Source organism: Ovis aries, chromosome X (assembly GCF_016772045.2).
Source record: "Ovis aries strain OAR_USU_Benz2616 breed Rambouillet chromosome X, ARS-UI_Ramb_v3.0, whole genome shotgun sequence".
Taxonomy (NCBI): Eukaryota; Metazoa; Chordata; class Mammalia; order Artiodactyla; family Bovidae; genus Ovis; species Ovis aries.
This window is the reverse complement of record NC_056080.1, coordinates 28480636-28500001: the sequence shown is the minus strand read 5'-3', so window position 1 is coordinate 28500001 and position 19366 is coordinate 28480636. Positions and strand designations below refer to the sequence as shown.

The 19366-nt window shown below is 38.9% G+C and overlaps 1 protein-coding gene across 1 annotated transcript in view; it reads right to left on the bottom strand.

The window, feature by feature from the left end:
• The window catches only part of IL1RAPL1 (interleukin 1 receptor accessory protein like 1), a 1455753-nt gene that overhangs the window by 257403 nt on the left and 1178984 nt on the right, over positions 1 to 19366 (bottom strand). The gene's annotated exons all lie outside the window — the stretch shown is intronic.

The window sequence follows — 19366 nt, the reverse complement described above, 5'->3', positions numbered from 1 at the left end:
TTATTGAGGGTCTTATTATGTTCCATGCCATGTTATGGTGCTTTGGCTATATCAGTGAACAAAACCAACCTAATGACATACTGTTGTTTACTTTAAAAAGTAATGCCATGATTAATAACCTTTCTCCTGCACTCTCTTCTATTAAATATTTCACAAAGAGGCATTTAATGTATTATCAAATATCATATAATACTTGGAAGATGCTAGAAACAGTTTTTGGTAATCACTTAGCTTCTTTTCCTCCCAAGTTTCAGATTCTTTTAGCAGAAACTTGCTCTGTGCATACATAGAGAGAAAAATTCTTTTTATTACAAAGAGGTAATGACTCACCACAGAAAATTATTCATTAAATTATGCTTATTATCAAATTTTAACTTCTTTTCTTATAATAAAATTATTTCTCTAAGTGAATGTTTTCCTAAAGTATTAATATTTCACAGTTCTCTATGCACTGAGCAAAAATTCCTCAAAAATGTATTACTATAATTTCTTAGATATTTATTAGGATTTGAAGAATAGAAGTATTTAAGCATTTTAACAATATGCTATTTGGGAATTTACCTATTGCTAGTTTGGTTCCACAAGTGCCAAAATATGCTATCATTATTTTTTATGTAGGAAACTCACATTGTAAAAAGAAGAAAAGTAAATGAAGAAGCATACGTTTGTCCTTTGTGCTAATTTGACATAAAATACAGACTAGAAATTCAATTTTGATGTCCCCAAATAATGTGCTTCTTAGTAATACTCAGGTATCAATAGGTAGAAATCATGAGGAATATGGTAGATTTACTCCTTGAGAACTACAGTAACTGAAGCATCTGATGGTGACCAAAACCTGTCTTGGCATGGAAGAGACCTTCACTTTGTGCATATATTTTAAATAATAGGATTTATACTCCTCATCAGCAGTCAACTTAAGTATGTCCCTGTAGTAAGACTGCTGCTGCTGCTGCTGCTAAGTCGCTTCAGTAGTGTCCGACTCTGTGCGACCCCACACACAGCAGCCCACCAGGCTCTCCCGTCCCTGGGATTCTCCAGGCAAGAACATTGGAGTGGGTTGCCATTTCCTTCTCCAATGCATGAACGTGAAAAGTGAAAGTGAAGTTGCTCAGTCATGTCTGACCCTCAGCGACCCCATGGACTGCAGCCTACCAGGCTTCTCTGCCCATGAGATTTTACAGGCAAGAGTACTAGAGTAACACTAGTGAGGACCAAAGCTATTGGAAACTCAGAGAAGACAGAGAAGGATCATTTTTCCCCTGCTACTCATGCTCACAGAGCCACTGATAGTCCAGCCAGTAATATGCTTGCTCTCTGGCATCACACATGGAATCCCATTTATGAGAATGATCTTCAGTAATGAAGGAATGGAACTTAGGGGGATTAACTTATTCTTGCTGCTGCTGCTGCGGCCGCTGCTGCTAAGTCGCTTCAGTCGTGTCTGACTCTGTGCGACTCCATAGACAGCAGCCCACCAGGCTCCCCCGTCTCTGGGATTCTCCAGGCAAGAATACTGGAGTGGGTTGCCATTTCCTTCTCCAATGCATGAAAGTGAAAAGTGAAAGTGAAGTCACTCAGTCGTGCCTGACTCTTCGCGACCCCATGGACTGCAGCCTACCAGGCTTCTCCGTCCATGGGATCCTCCAGGCAAAAGTACTGGAATGGGGTGCCATTGTCTTCTTCGAACTTATTCTTAGCATTCAGCATTTTGTTGTTTAATGACAGCATCAACTACAAATCAGCACTTGCTGTGGGCGCTTGCCATCTACTTCTACAAGGATTAAACCAGGTGCTATTGCTGCTGCTCACCTCCACCACCTCCTGAAAGGAGTGCACGGTGGAGATTAGGAATGAGGCACTCTGTGCTTGGGGAAAGCTGGCAGAACAGGTCTTCAGAGAGTTAGATATTTTCTGGAGCTGATTTTATGAGCCCAATTCTTGCATCTCCTCAGATCTAGAAAAGCACTAAATTCCTTCGTGGTGAAGTCTGTTCCTTATGACTAGCAGCAGTCTTCTGTAAAAAAAAAATATGTGCTTCATTGCATGTACTCCTCCTTCACCAAAATCACATGTATATTGTCCTTCCACTCTACCTCTTCAGAGCAGTTCCTCAGAGCTAGCTGAGGTGCTTTCTCCCGGGCCACAGTCCTCACTTTGCTCCAAATAAAACTTAACTCCCTACTCTCATGTTGTGCACTTTTTCTTTTAAAGTCAGCAATAGTGCCTTATTGATCGTGAGAAGTTTTGTTCAGGCAAGAATGCATCACCAAATACCTACTTTATGCCACTAAATTTTTCAAAAGATGGCTTCAAAACCATTATCTGTTTAGTCTCCTTCATAGAAATGGAGGAGTTATGATGTTCTTCTGTTCTATCTAGTTGCTCAGTCATGTCTGACTCTTTGCCACCCCCTCCATGAGATTTTTCAGGCCAGAATATTGGGTGGGTTGCCATTTCCTCCTCCAGGAAGATCTTCCCAAACCAGGGATTGAACTTGCATCTCCTACATCTTTTGCACTGTAGGCATTCTTTACCCGCTACATTAAAGAAACAGAATGACATCTCATGGTAATGCAAATGGGATAATTTGTGCCTTCTTTTTCCTACTGGAGATTTCCCTAAGAACTTCTGATTCATATTTGTATAGGCACCTTGATTTCTGGTCGATAACTCCAAGCTGCATTTTACCTTCATCTGGTTGCACCTCAATGACCCTTGCTGTCCTCATTTTCAATTTATTTCTACTATAAATCATTTCATTCAAGTAATACTGTCAGATTTCCAAATTTAAGAAAAACGAGTCATTTTTAATCACTGTGCAGCAAAAATAGATCAATGTGAATATGCTGAGGTAAAGTGACTTTATTTATTATGTAATTAAATTACTTACATGATTAAGCTTTGCTGAGTTTAAGAAATCTGCATTGGCTAATTCAATCAACCAGACCAGAAATGGTGAAAAACTCAACAGCAAATCACATATAAACCTAGCTTCTTACTTCAGTATGATATCCTAGTGATAATTATCAAGGGAATATAAATATGAATCAAGGAATACTTGCAAAATTCTGTAGTTAAAACAGAGAATACAATTAAGATGTTTATTTTCAATGTAGACTAGAGTGTAAAAACAATTGTAACTGATGAAAAAGGCTTACAAGTATGTGGGGTAATGGCACAGATTTGTATTCTAAGATGCTAGTTTCACATCTATTCAGAGCTGAACTTGGTAGGCCATTTTCTCTCTGGAATGAACACAAACTATTTAAAAGGTTTTCAGATTTGTTTTGCATCACACTTAACAACACTGTCGCAAGGGAAAAAACAAAACAAAAAAAAACAATAGCAATCAAACAAACTGTGAGTTTGCAGTAGAAAACACACAAGGAGTGCTATTGCTTCCTCAAGTTAACACCCATACATGTTTTTTTTTTCTAATTAATGGAAGGTTATGCTCTGGTTCAGCTTATTGCAAACAAGCTCAATTGTTGGAAAAATCAATAACGCTGAACAGAAAAAAAAGTACTGAGGAAGTGATGGGGCTTTTTGGTGAGAGAATGTATGGAATGCCTGTGCTTACAATGTTGTTCGTTCATTCATGCACTTGCAGTAATAAGAAAAGCTGTATTACCTCCCAGAAAAAGAACTTTACCACTGGCTCCATTCTCCTCGCTGCACTATGTCTATGCATGTGCTTGCCTGCAATCTGTTTCAGTGGAAAATTAATGCTTACCTAATATAATAGCATAAAAGTCAAGCCAGGTATTGAAAACAATGTTGAAAATAGATCATCTTATCAATGGCTTCTTCTAAAGTAAATTATTGTATAAGCCAGCTGCATTAAATTTGCCTATAGTCTAATAACATTGACTTAAAAGCTTTTGACTGTAAAGTTCTTAATGTACATAATAATTAATGCAGTTTCTTCTTACACACATCATAGTTATGTACATTTACATATATATGCATGTACATATATTATATACATTGGAGTAGGAAATGGCAACTCACTCCAGTATTCTTGCTTGGAGAATCCCATGGACAGAGAAGCCTGGCGGGCTACAATCCATACGGTCAAAAAGAGTCGGACACGACTGAAGTGACTTAGCATATTATATACATACATGCTTTGTCATCTGTGTGTGGTTACAGAGGAATACTGCAATTGTATTAATGTATATATAATATTGGAACTTCCCAGGTGTCTCTAGCGGTAAAGAACTCACCTGCCAATGCAGGAGATGTAAGAGATGCAAGTTCCATCTCAGAGTTGGAAAGATTCCCAGGAGGAGGGCATGGCAATCCACTCCAGTATCCTTGCCTGGGAAATCCCATGGACAGAGGAGCCTGGTGGGCTACAGTCATGAGGTTGCAGAGTTGGACATGACTGAAGCAACTTAGCATGTATGCACATATATAATAATATTATATAATATATATTTAATATACATGTATTTATATCAACATATCATATTAATATAGAATATGTAAGTACCTTATTTTAGTATTATATTGCATATGTATTATTTGTACATGTCATATATATATTCTATATATGCCCCATATATATGTCTATATAAAATGATCATTTATAAAATATTAATTTTCCACTTTGAGATAACGGGATAGAATTCAGAGAGCTTAGTTGATGTGATCAAGGTCACACAGCTAAGAAAGGGCAGAACTGGAACCTAAATCTGAGATTCTTTCAGATCTCTGGTCTTTTTCCATGCCACAACCTCTTCTCTTGGTAAATCCAGAAAAAAATATTTGAAAGATACAGAATGATTTTATGTATTACTAACTCAGACTGAATATTCATATTCTAAATGTGATGGCAATGTTTATGGTTATTGATCATCAACAAACTAAAAATGATGGGTATTTTGTGACGATGACTTGTGTTTGCAATACTAATTTGTATGTTGCATTGGTTCAATGTCTGATTTTGATTTTTTTTTCCATTCTGCTTTGTTTCATAGAAGTTGTTGCAATAAACCTAACCACTGTAAGACATGTGTTTTGATATTTAAGGCTTTAAAAATATAATCAGTCTTTTCTTTTCATTAAATACTTTGTAACACAGCAGAGTTGGTGAATTGCTCTTAGGAGCGCCAACTATGGCCATAGCCAGGTTTTTCTTCAGGTCCAAATAGAATTTAACTCTGACCTTAGCTCCATTTGCAGCATAGTTTGGCCACCAATTCTAGTAACTAATATGTTCTTTAAGAGTCTAAAAGTAAGTTAATTCTCTAAGTCTGTGATGAGGGGAAAGGATAGTTAGGGAGCTTGGGATGGACATGTACACACTGCTATATTTAACATGGATAACCAACAAGGAACTACTGTATAGCACAGGGAACTGTGCTCAGTGTTATGTGGCATTCTGGATGGGAGGGGAGTTTGTGGAAGAATGGATACATGCATATGTATGGCTGAGTCCTTTCACTGTTCACCTGAACTATCACAACATTGTTAATTGGCTATACCCCAATACAAAATTAAAAGTTTAAAAAAAGAGTCTAAAAGTAAATGACCTGAAAAGAAATTCAATACTTGTTCACCTATATTCCTGTTTCATTTTCTCTAGTCACTACAAATTCATTTATCTGACTTTTCATTATACTTTAGGCTTAAAAACATCAGATAGAAGTGTTGAAGGCACCATTTCATCTTAGTATACACATGATTTTCCTCTTTCTCAAATAATGTTTACAGCTCTTATATGAGAATATTTTTCCTACCAGCTTCCTAATAATATGCACGCACCAGTATATGAACTCAGGCAACTGTTTCCTCTATCAGTCTCTCTGGGAAAGACAAAATGATTTCAGAACAGAAATGCTGTTTTGTGAGATGGTTGAAATGCAACAAAATTGTGCTAATTAAAAGCTTGTATGTGGTCAGCAAAGAGACATGGAATTTTTTTCCTTGGACTTCTGACTGCAAAAATGTCCCAAAGATGTGGAGAGTCAGTCTCAGTTAAGAATCCCTTGCAAGATTAACATGCTAGACCCTAGATCTCTGCTTCATTTTTATAACAGGCGGAGGAAAAACATATTTAAATAAGCCTACCAATCATTGCTTAAAATGATGGGCATAAGTCTATCTGTGTCCTCAAGTGGGCTGTTGGCTGAACTGACATTAGTTGGATCTTTCTTAATTCCCAAATTAAAATTTTTCTAATAATTGTTGACCTGAACATTGCCAAAAAGTTTCTATGGAAAAACATGGAATGTTAGTTTTACTTTTGGAAAACTACCCAGACTCCAGAAGAAAAATCAATATGATGTAAATGAATTGTTTGAAATTATCAAATTTTATAAATTAAACTAATATATAAATCTTTGCTTTCTTATTTCAAGCAAAAGCTGATTCAGTAATGACATAACACAGATATAATAAGGCAAATGTTTGGAGCATTTTTGGGGGGACTTCCCTGGTGGTTCAGTGGTTAAGACTTCACCTTCCAATGCAGGGGGTGGTCAGGGAGCTATGATCCCACATACCTCACAGCCAAAAAGTCAAAACATAAAACAGAAGCAACATTGTAACAAATTCAATAAAGACCTTAAAAATGGTCTACATAAAAAAAAAAGTCTCTTTTTCTTTCTTCACACTATCTCCATCAGCTCTCGCCATGTTGGGGAATGATGTAGATGTTGGAGTGGTGGTTTGGGGGCGATGAGGGATATAGGTGAAATGTTGATTTCGACATAACCACTGAGTAGTTTGGAAGGCAGATAGAAGGAGGGGAAGGGAGACTGGCGAAGTCACTATAGTGTAGTCCCAGCAAGGTAAAGAGGGAGGCAATGGAAATGGAAAGGCTGTTATAAGCAGAATAATTTATAGGACATAGGACATGAGAGAAAAAGAGCAAAAGAGACTGTGCCCTGACAAAAGTTCAAGTCTGAGTAACTAAGAGAATGATCAGATTGAATACTGAAATAAGGAAGTTTTGAAAGAACTTTAACTTTGGGGGAAAGGTAACAATTTTGATTTTAGACCAGTTGATTTGACAGTGGGACATCTAGTTGGCTATTTCTCCTAGGAAACTAGAGAGGATGAACTAAAGTTCAGGACACTTGTCTCAGCCATAGAATCTGATTTAAGAGTAAATCTATACAGTGATAAATGGAAAGGAAATCCAAATAAGAGGGGATATATGTATATGTACAGCTGATTCACTTTGCTGTACAGCAGAAACTAACATAACATTGTAAAGTAACTAAACTCCAGTAAAAATTAATTTAAAAAAGTAAATTTATACAGGTGAAAGAGTAAATTCTGAGATTATATCAGATCTCCAAAGGAGAAAGCACTTACTCTATCACATTAGATGTTTAATGTGTTACGTGAACTGGGACAAGGGGTATATTTGATGCATGGTGCATACCAACTGACTGAAAAGATTTTACTATGGAATGAATATTTACAACTAGCTCAGAGGAAGGTGCTCTAAATTTGCAACATGTCATTTTTAATACCAGGATGCAAGAAAGGTTGGCACCTTATATAGATATGACCACAGAGGTATGAGGAGACGACTTAACAGCAAACACAGCTATGTGACTTTAACAATTAAATATGCAAATAAATACACTTCATATATTGATTGCATCTTGTGCATAATTGCATTTAAAGAAGCATGACATGTAGCACAAGTGTTTCCATGGTGACTGCTGCTTAAAAGAGAGTTAACAACTTCAGTAGAGAGAATCAATCGTAAGGATTGCCATAGACAAAGGTGGGAAATACTTAACAGGAAAAATACCGAAGAAATGATATATAAGGAAAAGTTATGTTTTTCCAAAACTATTAGGATAAAAAATTTTGGAATATTTTCAGCTATCAATGGTAATAAAATTGACATAAGTGCCAATATCCTAAATGTATGATCTTTCTGTTATCCACCATTTGGGCAGAATTAATAACAGTAGCATGATCAACCTAATAATCCCTTCAGAATGGGTAGCATAATGTAGCAGAACTAGAAAGGAATTTGGAGTATGGGCCTGGCATTTTACTATAATGCCCTTCAGTACACCAATTAATCTCTCAGAAATTTCCTTCCTGGTCTATGAATACAACCTAACTGGGTTTCTCTGATCTGTGAGGATGAAATGTGATAATGTGGAGGAACTGCCTCAATGTTCAGGTCAGCTGTTATCATTCCTGTGAGATTATACTTAGCTGTTTGGTGCAATCCAAAACATTCTCTCTTAAGCAAGTACTGATATGATACCACCTGGGGGAAACCCCGGCAGGAACCTCTGGCAGGGCATCTTACCAGGGAAGAAGAGTTTACCTTTCTATCCCAAAACACAGGATGTACAACTCTTCGTGTGGACCCTGTTCAAATTCCCATGATTCTCCACGTTAGGACTGAGAGCTGGAGGATCGTATTAATGGCAATAAAATGACAGGGACTTACAAGAATGGCTTGTAGGGCCATTCTGCCCAGAATCCTTTAAAATGATCTCAGGCTTCCCTGATGGCTTTAATCAAGTATTATGAGCCCCTCCCATGCTCCACTGAGCACCACAGAAGCTGCTGCTCTGGGTAGGTTGCTAGTCAATGGGTCAGTGAATCTATTTAATGCAGATAAAAATCTTGTCTGGGAAGCTGAGCTTGGGGCTGGAGGAAGGAAAAAGGTTTCTTCTCCTTTGTGATTTGATCTGAAATTGATTCCCAAAGAAGCTGGAAGAATGAAAAACATTAAACAAACATTGAGGGCATCAGAGAGCTTGCCTGGGAGTGCTAAGAATGAACAGAAAATGGATAATATTCACTTTGAAATTTAAATCTCTTAGCTTCTGTGATCTTAAGGACAGCAATCTAAAGGATATTTCTGTGTTATGCTGGAACAGAAGTTATGAAAATCTAACCCATGAAATCATCAACCATCATAAGATGGAGTACTTTGTAGCTGAAATTCTTTAGTCACTTTATATAAAATGCATATTGTTGCATACTTTGTTAAGCCAATAAAATATCTGAATGTAAGATCCCTGTGTCTAGAAACAAGAACTAGTGATTATTAGGACTTATTGTGTGGTAGCTGCAGCTAAGTTGCCAATTAAATCCACTTCATAGAAAATTTGATTGATATTTTAATGTTCAAATGAATATATTTCTGAGATGCTTCAAGGATCAGAGTAATAGGGAAAGACTTACTTTGCTGTAACCTTAGCAGCAGTTCATTTTCGAAGCAAAGAGGATATTTAAAAGTTTAAAGATCTCATTGAGAGCTTTAGGACCTTTTTTTTAAGTTTGTTTTTTTTTAATGTGGACCATTTTTAAAGTCTTTATTGAATTTGTCACCATATTGCTTCTGTTTTATGTTTTGTGTTTTTTTGGCCACAAGGCATGTGGGATCGATCTGAGCTTCCTCACCAGGGATGGAACCCACACCCCCTGCATTGGAAGGTAAAGTCTTAACCACTGGACTGCCAAGGCAGTCCTGACTTAACTTTCTTTATCGAATACATCATGGACCCTATTACAAGGACAGAAGTACTACCCAAAGGTCAGTTTAAGACTCAGGTTCCTGGCAGTGTCAGACCTGGATAAACTCACAACTTAGTGTATACACATCCTGTGACCTGCACTGGAACTCCCTCACACAGCTGCTTTTAATGACCTTTTCAACTTTCTTCCATGTTGAACCATTTTTGGGGGGGTATTCACTTCCCTCTTCCAAAAAGAGCTGTCCTGTAGAGCAGCAGCCTACAAACAATTTGATAATGCACACTTATCCATAAAACAAATGTTAAAACATATCCTCAGAATATGTGTACATATTTATTTATAAAGTACAGATAGACATGGTGGACTAATTTACTAATATATTACAAACAAAATATGCACTAAACAGAAATGAAAACAGAAGACAAAATAAGTATTAGTGCAAAATGATTTAATTTTTGTAAATTTTATTCATTACATTCATTTTTATTTACTGTATTCATGTAAAATCCAAAAATAATTTCTGCTCAAAATGGAATGAGTCAGATCTGACCTGACTGGGATTTTTTGGTGACTGATGCAGAGAATGCTGGAGTTCAGAGACACATTTCTTCTATTTGCTTGGTATTCATCCATGTTCACCTTAGTATTATCTTCATACATAGTTTCTTATAGTAGTATTAGTCGCTCAGTCATGTCCGACTCTTTGCAACCCCATGGACTGTAGCCCATCAGGCTCCTTTGTCCATGGAATTCTCCTGGCAAGAATATTGGAGTGGGTTGCCATTCCCTTCTCCAGGAGGATCTTCCCAACCCAGGGATCGAACCCAGGTCTCCTGCATTGCAGGCAGATTCTTTACCATCTGAGCCACCAGGGAAGCCCATAGTTTCTTATAGGAATCTTTAAACAGTTAACTATTTTTAAACCACATGTTTTAACTTACTTAAAACAAGTAAATAAGGAGGAGGGCATGGCAATCCACTTCATTATTCTTGCCTGGAGAATCCCCAAGGCTAGGAGGAGGAAATGGCAACCCACTCCAGTATTCTTGCCTGGAGAATCCCCATGGACAGAAGAGCCTCACGGGCTGCAGTCCATGGAGTCGCAAAGAGTCGAACACAACTGAGTCACTAAGCATAGCACAGCACAAGGTACATACCAAGTGTTCATGAGAGTGTCAATTTGGATTTTAAGTATCAGTAAAGCTCAAGTTCTTTTTAAAAATAGAGATGGGGATACAGAAATGCTCACATCTTCCCAGGCTCCAGTGGGTTGGACTGAGTAAACTTGGGGATGCATATCCTCCAATTTAGAATCAACTCTTTGTGGAAGCAGAGTCAAGCATCAATGTTGTTCCAGGCTTTCTTTCTCCTTATGATCTGGCTGACCACAACAGTTTCCCTGGTTTTGAATCACAGTTGCCAAATACCTACCAATTAGCCTTATGTCCGTAACTAGCCCTGGACTAGTTGGTGTACCATCTGCTATATCTTTGTCATCTCATATGTATTGCTTTATTCCCCTTTATTTTAAAACAATATACCTTATCTGATAGCTGGCTATTTGCGGTCTCTGTTTTGAGAACTCATTTTTCAGTGGGTGCAAATATGTAACTGACAATGATTCCAATACTTACCAAAAAATTCCAAGAAAATGAAGACCTGCTGGTGGAAATTTTATAAATGAGATCCCTGTGTAAATTCTTAGGCTTGAAGAGACAAAGATCACAAGTCTAGTGCCCCTTGCCAGCTCTGCCTCTGCAGAGCTGGGAATGGCAACAATCGCTCAGCCTCCTGAAATGCCACTGCCTACTCCCACACCATGCTGAACAAACGAAAGACTCCAATAAAAAAAGAAAAAACTCACAAATGGGAGGAAGTGGCCCCTAGAATGAGGTCTGTCTCTCTGAGTAGAAGGTAAGGCTTCCAGAAAGATGCTGCTTTAGGTACAGTCTAAAGATGTTCATGTCCTAATCTCTTGAACCTGTGAATATATTATGTTACATGGTAAGGATGGATTAAGGTAGTGGATGGATTTGTGGGTGCAAGTTGGCTGACCTTAAAAGAGGGAAATTATCCTAAATTATCTGAGTGAGCTCAATGTAATTATAAGGATCCTTATATGAAGAAGGAGGAAGGAGGAGAGTCAGTAAGAGAGGGATGCAGCATGAGAAAGACTCAACTGGCCATTGCTGGCTTGGAACATATGAGCCATGAGCCAAGGAACATGGGCCGCCTCTGGAAGCTGACAAACACAAGAAAACCAATACTTGCTAGACCCTATAGAAAGGAATGTAGCCATGTTAACAACCTTGATTTGAACCTAGTGAGATCTACTCCAGACTTCCAACATTCACAACTGTGAAATAAGTTGGTATGATACCACCTGACCTGCCTCTTGAGAAACCTATATGCAGGTCAGGAAGCATTAGTTAGAACTGGACATGGAACAACAGACTGGTTCCAAATAGGAAAAGGAGTACGTCAAGTCTGTATATTGTCACCCTGCTTATTTAACTTACATGCAGAGTACATCATGAGAAACACTGGGCTGGAAGAAGCACAAGCTGGAATCAAGATTGGCGGGAGAAATATCAATAACCTCAGATATGCAGATGACACCACCCTTATGCAGAAAGAGAAGAGGAACTAAAAAGCCTTTTGATGAAAGTGAAAGAGGAGAGTGAAAAAGTTGGCTTAAAGCTCAACATTCAGAAAACAAAGATCATGGCATCTGGTCCCGTCACTTCATGGGAAATAGATGGGGAAACAGTGGAAACAGTGTCAGACTTTATTTTGGGGGGCTCCAAAATCACTGCAGATGGTGACTGCAGCCATGAAATTAAAAGACGCTTACTCCTTGGAAGAAAAGTTATGACCAATCTAGATAGAATATCAAAAAGCAGAGACATTACTTTGCTAACAAAGGTCCGTCTAGTCAAGACTATGGTTTTTCCAGTAGTCATGTATGGATGTGAGAGTTGGACTGTGAAGCAAGCTGAGCACCAAAGAATTGATGCTTTTGAACTGTGGTGTTGGAGAAGACTCTTGAGAGTCCCTTGGACTGCAAGGAGACCCAACCAGTCAATTCTAAAGGAGATTAGCCCTGGAATTTCTTTGGAAGGAATGATGCTAAAGCTGAAACTCCAATACTTTGGCCGCCTCATGAGAAGAGTTGACTCATTGGAAAAGACTCTGATGCTGGGAGGGATTGGGGGCAGGAGGAGAAGGGGACAACAGGGGATGGACAACAGTCCATCACTGACTCAATGGACATGAGTTTGAGTGAACTCCGGGAGTTGGTGATGGACAGGGAGGCCTGGCGTGCTGCGGTTCATGGGGTGGCAAAGAGTCGGACATGACTGAGTGACTGAACTGAACTGAAGGTTGGGGTAACTGTTCTAGCAGTAATAGAAAAATAATATTCACTTTAGAAGGATGATTTAATTGTACAGTTCAATTCAGTTGCTCAGTCATCTCAGATTCTTTGTAACCCCATGGATTGCAGCATGCCAGGCTTCCCTGTCCATCACCAACTCCTGGAGCTTGCTCAGACTCATGTACATCAAGATGGTGATGCCATCCAACCCTCTCATTTTCTTTTAGGACTTGAAAACGAGAAAAGAAAACCAGGATGCAATCTAAAGGAAACTCCTGGTGAACAGTGTAAAATAGATGCTTTCCCCTAGGAATTGGGGGTGCCAAAATGGTCATATTTATTTCACAACCTTGGGTTTCACCTCCTTACATTATAATCTCTAGCCTGCCCTCCAGTTTATAATGGGTGCTGAGACTGAGGAAGAAGGAAAATATAAAGACATGGTGACTTGCCTTTTTCCGCCTGAAACAGCTGGTATTTTGAGAACGCTGAACACTAAACTGAAAGGAGATGTTTCCAAATTGTTGAGTCACTGATGAGATACCTTGTCAAGGAAACGATGCATCTTTGAAAGAACTACAGTTATTGAGTAGATTAGGAAGTAAATTTCCAGGCACCATCTGCTGCAGATATTGATTAATTTTCCTGTTCTTTGATTGAAATTCAGCAAGGTGGCATGTCAGCAAGGTGGGGAGCTGGAGCTAGCTTCTGAGGTCATCTGAGGTCATACGCTCTGCTCTGATGTCTGCTCACTGTTGGTGGCTACGGTGAGAGCATTGTAACTTACTCAGAGGCAGCTCTGACCCACATGTGCTTATGCGTGTGAAGCCATTTACATGTAACACGCATCTGTGTTAATGGTTCATTCACATTCTTTCACTTGTCCCTTTATTTAAATGACAGTGTGTCCATGACTGTTTGAAGAAGCTGTCAAATCCTTCTATTCTCCCGACCTGATAAACAGTGTGTAAGGTTCTCCAGCTAACAACACTCTCTTCCCATGCCTGTGACTTCTCCAAATAACAGAGAGAAAGACAAAATCAATAATAATTTCTTTCGACTATTTTGTTTCTATTTTAATGTTTCAAATGACATTTCAAGCGATTGCCCTAGCAATGACCTGGGAGATTTAAATGAATAAATGTTTTAGTGGTCAAACCTGTTTCAGCTTGCAAATAAAGGAAGTTTGTACCTGCCTGGTGCTTACTGGGATATACATATTGTAGAATTTCATCATCTATTAAAGAGAATGAATATAATTATCTGTTATTCCAATGTAACTAATTTACCATTAAATTTAAGTAAAGCCCTGGTGTGTCTCAATGCTGATGATTCTGCTTAGAGAAATAATCCAGGATATAGATAATACAATGGCTTTCTAATTCTCTTTTGATGTATGGTGCTATTTATAGAATGATACAAACTTTGAGAAAACATTTTCAGACTTTAATATTCACGAATAGATTTACTTAAAAAGAGCATATGCCATGAAGGTATAATTGTGTTCTGCGGTGCCCCAATGGGATCTTATCCTATTTCATGGAGAGATTTTTAATTATATTTAATATGATCTGATTTGTATTAAATAAACCTGCAGGTTATTTGCTAAAAGTCAGTTGGAGACAAGTACAATGAAAAATATGACTGTGACTCGTCACATATAAAGTTCTGAAGGTCAGAAGCCTGATTCAGAGAATGAATCTAAATCTTGAACAGAACTCCAATTAGTTAAATCAATTTATGTGATTGAATTAAATCTCTGGAGCTGCTTTTCAGCTACTGCTCACTCAATAAACATATACTGAGCAGTTACTTGAGCCAGGAACTGAGCCAGAAGTTGGGAATACCAAGAAAAGTAAGGAGTAATCATTGTTTTTAACAAATCTGCAGTCAAATAGGAGAAAAAAATCCAAGAAAATAAAGAATTGACATGCAGTGATATATATGCTATAATAAAGGCTTCTTCAAAGTGCTAGCAGAGCTCAGAGGGAAAATTATTAAATTTTCCAGGTTAAAGAATCATAAGTAAACTAGCTTTTGTGTCTAGATTCTTTCCCCGATCCCCTGCCTCCCCTTCCTTTCTCTCCCTTGCATCCCTAGCTACCTTGTTCCAGAAAGGAGTTCCATAAAATGATGCACTAAAGGCAAAATACCAAATTTAAGAGTAAAAGAAAAGGAAAGTTCAGCTTACACAGTATAGGCAGGAGGACCAATGAAGGGGGTGGAGGTTCGATCCCCGGTCAGGAAGCTAAGATCCCATATGCTGAGCAGTGTGACCAAACAACAACAAATACACACACACACACACACACACACACACACACACACACATACATATACATATACATATACATATACATATACATATACATATATATATATATATATATATATATATATGACCAGGAATGTACTTGAAAAATTCATATTAAATGTAGATAGGCTACAATTTTGGCTTGGAAAGTTCTGGCAACCATTGTTAAAAAGGACTACTGCGTGGCTGTCACTATTTAGTACTGATCACACAAATAGAAACCCATTGTTTCAGTGGAGGAAAACTGCTCTGAGTCTGAGATCAGATGAAGGAGACATTTTCTAAGGTAGATTCAGAAAGATGTGGCAGAAGAATATGATTCAGTCTATAACAAGAGTCTGGTAGAAGGAGAAATAAGTCAGATGGAACTTCCAGGAAAAGCAATGGTTTATCAGATAGAAGCAAAGGAAATGCACATTCCACTAAAGGAAGGAGCATGTGTTTACTGAAAGTTCAGTGCATTTTGTTAGTTTAGGAGAGTTAGAGCAGAAACGGGGTAAATCAAAGGGAAGTACTGGGTTGGCCAAACACAGAATATCATGAGGGAACTTTCTGGCCAACCCAATTCCATGAGTTTATGACTGAGAGAAAGATGGAGGTGACATGGTGTCAGGTCTGAACATACAAATGATGCTTGACCTTTATACCTGTAGCAAATTTTAAGATAAGCAAATTAGATAGGCAAATAACTTTACTGCAAACCAGTCAAATTAAGACCAGATAAATTTAGTCCCATATTGCCTGGTTCTAGCTACCAAAAGAGTTACTTACAGTTGTTTGAAGGGGATGGTGAGTGGAGAAAAAGCTATGACAATTAACAAAATCCTGTTACACATTGCTTCTGAGGAAGAATAACTCCTCATCTCTTTCCATCACACAATAGCACTTCATTAGTGGAATATGTTATTTTAAGCATTTGGGGCCATTTCTTTTCTTTTTTTAATGAATAGACTTTGGAGCAGGGGAGGGGGGTTCAGGATTGGGGGACCTGTGGCTGATTCATGCTAATGTATGGTAAAAACCACCACAATATTGTAAAGTAATTATCCTCCAATTAAAATAAATAGTACTAGTGTTAGTTGCTCAGTCGTGTCTGACTCTTTGTGACTCCATGGACTATAGCCCACCAGGCTCCTCCGTCCATGGGATTTTCCAGGCAAAATATTGGAGTGGGTTGCCATTTCCTTCTCCAGGATAAATACATTAATTAAAAAATAACAGACTTAAACATTTTTAAAATAAGTTTGACTGCACTGTGCAGCATGTGGGATCTTAGTTTCTTGACCAGGGATCAAACCCATACCCCCTGCATTGGAGCATGTAGTCTTAGCCACTGGACCACCAGGGAAGTCCCTTGAGCCATTTCTTGCTCTTTGTCTTTCTAAGTTTGCCAGTCATTTTGAGTACAGTATATATCCTTTTAAAAGAAGACTATGCAACTCAAATTTAATAGCATAAGGAATATAAAATTTTCAGGCCTCAAGAGTCAATACTAAATATACTTGGTTTTGTAGTTCATTAGCTGTCTGAAGGAAGTGAAGGGCTCTCTATTGACTAAAAACATGAGCTTTCTTTGCTGAGAAAAAAGAATTTATGCCCCAGTTCTCCAGTTGCCAGGTTCTGCTTTAAGACCTTTGGAGGAAATTCCTTTCTAGACAACGTTTCTTCCTCAGCTCTTTTCTTGCTCTCTAAAAGAGCGGCAGGAAAATCAAGCTTCAGTGTTCAACTTAATGTTTCTCAAACATGCTAAAGATTTGTGGAAGATCGGCTTCTACTCCAGCTCCCAGCTGGGGGATGAAACCCTAGTTTTGCTGTCAGAGCACATAGCCAGCTGCCCACTGTCAGAACCCGGTTGCTGAAAACAAAAGGTCAGTTCCAACTTCTTTTCCTGAGAAAGGTAAGTTTACTAGATTATCTGAAATGTCAAAGGCAGGAGCATCCCACTTTCACCCTGCACTGTTTTTGCTTCCTGGGTGCTCCCTCACTGAGATCACCATGGAGATACCTCGACCAGAGTCACTGTCTCTCAGATACTGAATGAGGACTAGATCTCCTCATCACATGTCTTTGACACATGCCCTAATCTATGGGATTCTGTCACAGATTCTGAAGATGGTTACACTGTACTTAGGGACTTTTCCCCATTGGATGTGTTTCCTCATGAGCTAGTGTAGAATGGGGAATACAGCCCACTATTTGTTGGAGTTATAATCTCTGCTGAGGGGACAAATCTCCTCTACCAGCCAACCATGGTGAGACTAAACAGAAGGTTATATTATGACCTGCAGATCTTATCTTATTCTCTTCCCTTTAATCTTTTAGCCAAGAGACATGCCAGTTTCCCTGCCAACACAGGCTCACCTGCTCCACAAGTACAGAGGGCAGGTATGTACAAGTTGGAAGAAAATGAATGAGAACAAGGAAAACTCTTATGGCCAATGCATCCACCCATTAAGGGAGATCTACAAAATTAAAAATAGCTTTGAGGTGATAAGAGTATAAATCCCAGGGGGTGTGGAAGTATAGTATAGACTACAACACTCAGGATATGATGAGGGACAAAGGCAGAAATTCTGAATTGAATGCAGCACTAAAGGCAGAAATTCTGAATTGAATGCAGCACTGTGGAATGGTCACTGAACTAGCAGGAGCCAGGAGGGTTGGTTTAGAGCTTCAAATGTGTCATTGCAGATACATGGGAATATGGCTTTGCCTACCTGGGTTCCAATTTCCTAACAGATGCGTGCTAAGTCACTTCAGACATGTTCTACTCTTTGCAACTGTATGGACTGTAGCCCACCAGACTCCTCTCTCCATGGGATTCTCCAGGCAAGAATACTGGAGTGGGTTGCCATGCCCTCCTCCAGGGGATCTTCCCACCCCAGGGACAGAATCCATATCTCTTATGTCTTCTGCATTGGCAGATGGATTCTTTACCAGTAGCACCACCTGGGAAGCCCTAACAGGTAAAGTGAAGCAATTGGATGAGGAGATCCCCAAAGCCCTCCCATGTTGATCTGTAACAATTCTACCACTGGGAAGGCAACAGATTCTCTCTTGGTGTGTGTATCATGGCAACCATGACCAATGAGCTTAAAAGCTTGGCCTTGAGGGCCAGTGTTTTCTCTTAGAAGATATTTTTGGCCACTGCAGCATCTTCACTCAAACAAGAGGGGTAAGCCCTATAAAGCCATACTTGTTACATGCTCCTATGCTAATGACCTGAAATTCAGTAATGTTCCAGGCAGTTACACTTGAGTTTATAGGAAGGAGCCATCAATAGTTTTCATTTGACAAGAAAACCTGGGAGGAATCAGGAAACCATGGAGTTTGTTTAAGAAAGAGCAAGTAAGTTGTGTACTAATTGGGAGGGTAGAGAAGATGCCAAGGAAGGCTGCTTCTGTTTCAGAACTCAGGAGGTGAGGCTGGGGAGAGAAAGGAGATGGAAAGCAAATGCCAGATGTCTCTAAGGAAGGCTAACTAATGACTAACATAGTGCTGTTTTCAGCTGTACTGTTCCGCACAGCTGCCTGCTGTGGGTCTCGCTCCCAAAAGCCCCCTGGAAGAACCGTGCCATTGTGACACATGTGATAAGTTTGGCCAAATGGGAATAGAGTTCAAAATCATGACTGCCAGTTAGCGAAATCCCAGTGAAGCTGTGATTTTCCCTGAAGAGACCTAAAGTGTATCAACTCTCCTTCTAAACAGCACTGTGATAATGCCTCCATAAATCAGGATGGAACCTCAATCCTCAAGGCTCCTTTTATTTGTCTCCAAGTTGGTCAGACTCTGAAGCTTAACTCACAAAGGTGATAACAACTCAAGGTCTCATTACAGTGCAAACTAAAACTTTGTCAGCTAATAAGCATGCCTCAGCTATTTTTTTCCCTAGTTTCTGGTTGGACAGAGGGTAGAGACAGGTCATAAGTGAGATGTCTGGGAAGCATATCCACTGGTCTTCAGAGCTTTATTCCCAATTTTTTGCCATATAAATGGGAACTAATGCCAGTCACTGTGCTAGGAGCTGGAGCAAAAAATGTGTTATATTTCAGTAGAAGGAATTCATTAGAGTATAGAATACATTGGAGTTTAAGGGTAGAGGGACAGTAGAGAGAGGAATAAGGGTGCTCACTGTAGTTGGAATGTTCCAGAATGTATGCCTTTCTCCTTTCCTCCTGTCCCTTCCTCACATTAATTCTTCC